We start from the raw sequence: 5,849 nt of genomic DNA, 5'->3' as shown, positions 1-5,849 counted from the left end.
CCCTCGCCCCCCGGAGGACCAACTTCCTGTCTTTTTCCCAGAATTAATGCGGTTGCTTCTCACGGATCCGAACGAAACGCCGCCGCCGCCGCCGCCCGTCGTCGTGGGTGTGCTTTTGTGTTGTGCGCGTCCACCAGCCTGGGCCTTGGAGCCTCTGTGTGTGTGTGGGGGGGGGGGGGAGTATTTGTGTGAGTGTGTGTGTGTCTCTGTGTGTGTGTGAATGTGAATGTACGGGGCTATCGCGTGTGCCGGTGTTCCGCCAATACGACGGCGGCTCCCTCCGGCTCCGTCCCTCCCGGCCCGGTGGTTACGCCGCACCCTGTATCGCCGCATGCAGCCGTGCACCGTACGTGCGCACCGTGCGGACGGCGGCCAATCCGTCCACGCCCTCCCGCTGAACAGCCTCGTGCGTGTAGAGCAAACTGAGTTTGGTCTATGGGGAAAACAATCCATACTCAATTTGTTTATAACATTATTTAAATGTGAGGGGGGGGGGAGGGCGGTGACTCGAGATGACTATTCTGAAATTGTTTGAAAATTTCCAAACCAATTGATTTTTGCAGAGTGTCGTGTAGCGAGCAGTATACGCGGATGTTCCGCGTCCCCAGCAGCGGATGTGCCCGGATGTGCCGTCCGTGCGTCGCGCGCGCCTCGGGGTAGGGGACAGCTCCTCGGACAGCTCCACCGGGCCGGGCCGCGGGTGTTTGAAATGCGCGCCTCAGAGCATCCGCCGCCGTCGCCTTGGTCGCGGCGCGCCCATGCTCCTCGCTTCCTCCCTACAGCCCGTGGCGGTGCCGTAGCGCGAAGCAGCAGACTCCGCCTATGGGAAACTCACTTTTCCAGACGAGAAAGGTGCTTCCAGATACGATGACGTCTTTCGTCGTGCATCGCGGTGTTTGGGTCAATGAAGTGCATTGATTTTAAATTCAGCTAACATTTATTTCTCTTTGGGCGAGAACTTGCTCTCAAACCAATGTGTCAAGAAAAAGAAAAAATCATTTTGGCATCATTTTGACACCACGGGGGTACCTCCGCCACTTCTGCGCGCCTCAGAGTGGAATCAAATACCGCCTCGTATTTCTTTTCTCCTCCTCCGTATTCCTGGTATGGATTCCTGGTTGTTGGTCCGACGGTGGGTGTAAGCAGGCTCACGTCTCGGTTGGGGCCGAGGGGGGCGGCTGCTCAGTGTGTGAGTGTGTGATTTGGAGGTGCGCAGACCGATCGTTTGCGAGGAAACGAGGGCACGACGTGATGGCCCGCCCCGCCGCCACGACTCGACCGTTTTGGGCGCCAGATTCAAACAAGCTATAATACGGCCTGGGCCTGCTGGGCAGGAGTGCCCGGCTTGCCATAAGAGTGGCAGCAGTGAGATCCCTGAGCCCTGCTATTCAGCCGGCACGGGGAGAGCCATGAAGTGGCCATGAGGTGGTCATGAGGCAGCCATGAGGCAGCCATGAGGCAGCCTTGAGGCAGCAGTGCGGCAGCCGTGCGGCAGCGCTCCCAACATGATGCCGTCTGCCGCCTGAGAGCATCAAACAAAACGAACCCCCGATCCTTGTACGGCGCGAGCCACTCTCAGCCATGCAGACCTAAAGATATTTGAGTAATGGCCGGCATTGACCCTGCTGCAGGGTGGCTCTCACGCACGCACTGTCTCTCTCCGTCTCCCTCCTCTGCTCTTGTTTCTCCCCCGCCTCTCCTCTCCTACTCTCTCGCTCACTCTCGCTCGTTCGCTCTCCATCCGCCTACGTCCTCTCTCGACGTGTGCTCCATTTACGTGACCAGCTCTTTCCCGGCCTGGCGCGCGCTCACCGCCATCGGCGTGCCATCGCCCGTCCTTTTCACCACTTTTATGTTGTCTCTCGGAGGCGAGGCGGATACGCCCTCAGCCCCCCCCCCCCCCTCTCGCGCCTACACTGTATCGTCCACGACCACTCTCTGCTGAGTGCAGAGTCCTGACCTGACATTCTGTCATTGCTATAGCAATGATGGAGTATACTCCACCATCCTCCTCCGCCCCCCCCCTCCTCCCTCCATCACTCCGGGCCCTCCCTGTCGCCGTCGTTGAGGTCACACTCACCTGGCCGACTTGACCTTGCCGTCGATGCGTCCAGCGAAAGGCGCAGACACGGCGGATCGCCTGGGAATGCCAGCCCAGAGGCCGGGGGCCTCCAGGCGACTGCAGGCGCCTCCAGAGGCGCCAGGCGCCAGTCACGATAAGTCTTAGCAGGAAAGGGAGCGGGATCCAAGCGACTACAGGCTGAATTATTTGGAAGGTCGGACGAGTGGCAAGGCCGGCAAGCAGTGCACAGGAGCCGGCAGTCCGTAGTCACCGCGTCTCTGCATGCCGCCCGTAGCCGGCCTGCAAAGCTCAGCTCGCGGCAGAGGTTCGCTCTTAAACCAAACATTATTTTATTTTTAACAAATTTCTCTTTACACCCGTGACCTGCTTTCGTGCGTCGTGCCGTCCTCCGCGTGTGGCCCCGCGAGGCCGTGACGCAAGTGTTGCATTTTAAACAGCTTCAAATTTGGGCGCCCCACGAAGCGCCGCGCCGGCCGTCACGTTTCCTTTGGAGAGGCGCTGAACGCCGCACCGTGCCCCGCCGTGGAGTAACCGGAGCGCCTCTTCGGCTTAGAGAGAGAGAGGGAGAGAGAGAGGGAGGGAGAGAGAGAGAGGGAGGGAGGGGGGGAGAGAGGGAGGGAGGGAGAGGCTCTACGCCACTGGCGCCACCGCAAGTCGCAAGGCGACAGTCTGGACGGTTATTAGCCGCAGGGGCTTTAATTACCCGCAGAGCAGTAACGGCGTGTGTGTGTTTGTGTTGCGGGCACCGTTGGAATTTTCATCGTGATCTGACGAATAACGCTCTGTATTTATTTTTCTACTCAAAACTCTTAGGTGGACGAATATAGATTTGTAAAATGACTAATAGGTTGTTATGTCGTAGTGGGTAGTGCGGACACGAGAAACTAATATTCAAGACATGTGACGTGTGAAGATTTTGTGAACCTTATTGTGTAACCTGTTTACGGTGTGCGTACCTGTACGCGAGAGTGAGTGAGTGAGTGTGTAGCAGAAACGACTGCCGTGACAGGCTGAGGTATTAAGTTCGTCACACCGCTTGTCGTTCTTCGTGTCGTTGAGGCGCCACGCCGAAAAATAGTCACACACACACACTCTCTCTCTCCGTACAATAACTTTTTTGCGTAATAATTGTCACCTGTCAACTCGCCTGTGCGACGTGCGTGTGTCACGCCGCTGCGTTAGGACGGCGGGAAGAGGCCGCGAGGCACCTGTCGGCAAAAATGCAACGACTGCCGTCACTAACACGGGCCTTCCTGCTTCAGAGTTTTTTGGAAAACCGTTTTTTTTTAACTCTTTAAAACTTGGTTTAGGTAGTTTCTTTTTCTTTAAAAAAAAATAATAAATAAAATGTTTTATTTTTTTAAATCTGCCTGTATCCTGACCGGCTGCCCATGCCCTGCCTGGAGGGCCGCTAGTTTGGCCCACACGTCCGATATGAGAAAGCGGCGACAGTGCCTCATTCCGATGTGTGCGTGTGTGTGTGTGTGTGTGTGTGTGTGTGTGTGTGTCTGTGTGTGTCTGTGTGCGTGTGGGCAGGCAGCCGGCAGGCAGGCCTGGTGCAGGTGCATAGCACTGCATAGTCGCGGCGGTCGCGAGGGCGAAGTCCTTCGACCACGCCCGCGGGGCCCAAGCCCCGACCACGCCTCGCTGGGACCTTCACCGCGACAACGGCCCAGAATGCCACACATTCACACTTACTTTTCGCCGTGTGCGATCTCACGAGGACAATCAATTGTCGACAGTAAAAATTTCCGTCGAGGGGTCACCGCGACACTTGTTACTGCCCTTGCTGCCCGCCCGCCCGCCGGGGCGACCCACTTTTGCTTCTTCTGCTTCCTCTGCAGCTCCTCGCGGTCGCTAGAGTTGTACAAAGTGTCACAGGGGGCTTCACTCGTTTGTCAGAGTGCGACTTTTGTCACCTGTTTACTTTTATCTATAGACTAGAGTGACGGGTAGTCGGCCCCGGAGCTTATCGGTGCGGCCCGCTTTGCCTGGCTTTTGCCGCCACGACCGTCCAATAGACGGAGGCCCGGCCGGCAGCAGGTGCGAGGCGCCGCACCTCGCCTCCTCGCGCACCGGGCGGCTCCTCTTCGGCGAGCCACTTTGCCTCTCCACTTATTGTTTCGGCGTGCCGAAATGGGATTACAGAACAGAGAGAGAGCTCCTTCTCTCTCTCTCTCCTTCTCCCTTGTTGGCTGCTCTGACCCGCTCCCGATGCTATGCTGCTGCCGCTGCTGCCGAGGAGATAGGGGAAGGAAGTGGCACATCGTTCCAAATAATCGAAGTCTTCGAGATGATGAGTCGAGTGGGGAGGGCCTCCTCTCGTCCAACAATGGCGATACTTCCCACGCCCATCTGCGGCGGCCATTAGGTCCGCGTCGGGGGCACTCGGCGCCCCGGGCCCCGGGGGCCTCGAGCCAATCAGCTAGAGCGCAAGTGTGATGACATTCAGGTGCAGCCGAGGTGCAGCAGATGGCGCGCAGGTCGCACGCCCCACTTGTTGCAAACGCGAGAACGATTTGCTGCACAGCAGCGCGCGCCTTGCACAGGGGCTGCTGCTGCTGAGGCTGACTGTGGGGCGCCGCGGGGGAGCCGCGGGGACTGCCACGCGCGGAGCGACGACAGCTCCTGCGCCTCTGCTGCAGCCGGGCCGGACGGATGGCACGTGAGTGTGGCGCTCGCCCTAGCGGAAAGGTCGGCCATTGTTATCGATACGACGCCGTTGTTGATTGTTGTTGTGGCGATGCCCAACAATGGACTCACAATATGGCATTGTTGGCTCATATTCGTTTTTCCGCGCCTCCTAATTACCGATCTCCTATACCCGCTCTCCCCTCTCTCTCTCTCTCGTCTCTCACTGCTCTCCCTCTCCATGCTGCTGGCCCGCGCCGCGCGGCTATGAGTCGTGGATCGGAACTCCCTGGCTGCCCTCTCCTCCTCCTCCTGCTCCTTTTTGCCCCGGTGCTGACCGCTGCCGCCGCTGCGGCCCGCCGCATGGCCGCCGCATGGCGTTACATGCACCCCATTAGCATCACAATGACATCTCCTTCCTGTCGCCGTGGTGGGATGGGCTGTTTGGTTATGGAGATTTGAAAAAAGAAAAAGAGATTATTCAAACAAGCCCTTGTCCCACATGATCCTGAAAAAAAATACGACTACGAGTCCTATGTGATGCGCTAACTTTTTCAAGTGTGTGGGCGCGGCGTTGTGACAATGGATTGAGGAGGAGGTGGCTGTGGGTCGAGTAGATGAATATGTTATGGTATCGTGCCCTTTTCTAACGTTGCCATTGAATCTGTTCCAGGGCCGCGTTGGCGCTCTCCGTGTGAAACTAGTCCCCTGGACGGGCCTCCGGACCAGCCAGCCAGATGCTGTGATGAGCCGCGGGACGTCCCCCTGCGTTGTGTCGGACCGACTTTGGTCCACTACCCGAGTGCTCCCAGCCCTCGTCGTCTCACCCACAAGACAGTCAGTGTGCGGAAAGTACCCTCGCCATAAAATTTGGCACTTCCCCCCTCCTTTGATCATGTGACACATATTTTTATTATTTTTTGCTGTGATGACGATGTGGTCTTGCCGGATGCGATCGAGTTATTCTAGTGAACGTAAATAGAAACGACAGTGTAATAATGATTGTTGTATTAATTAATTGAATAATGACGATATTATAGTTGATAATTAGCAATGAATTTTTGACGTGGAGTGGCACGTCCGCGGTGCATTCCATACATGCGATATGGCGCGCGGAATGTAATTAGAAAGCTCT

General features: G+C 57.1%; 1 protein-coding gene across 1 annotated transcript in view; it reads left to right on the top strand.

Annotated features, from left to right (window-relative positions):
* The window catches only part of LOC113202001 (atrophin-1), a 21,294-nt gene extending 15,451 nt beyond the window's left edge, over nucleotides 1-5,843 (top strand). The window contains exon 2 of the mRNA XM_026416033.2: nucleotides 5,388-5,843. The gene's annotated coding sequence lies outside the window, so the exon portion shown is untranslated. The remainder of the gene's footprint in view (nucleotides 1-5,387) is intronic.
* Nucleotides 5,844-5,849: the final 6 nt, after the last annotated feature.

The sequence above is a fragment of the Frankliniella occidentalis genome, unplaced genomic scaffold (genome assembly GCF_000697945.3).
Source record: "Frankliniella occidentalis isolate FOCC.00 unplaced genomic scaffold, Focc_3.1 Scaffold1436, whole genome shotgun sequence".
NCBI lineage: Eukaryota > Metazoa > Arthropoda > Insecta > Thysanoptera > Thripidae > Frankliniella > Frankliniella occidentalis.
The sequence above is the reverse complement of the archived record's forward strand: the minus strand, read 5'-3'. Positions and strand labels throughout refer to the sequence as shown.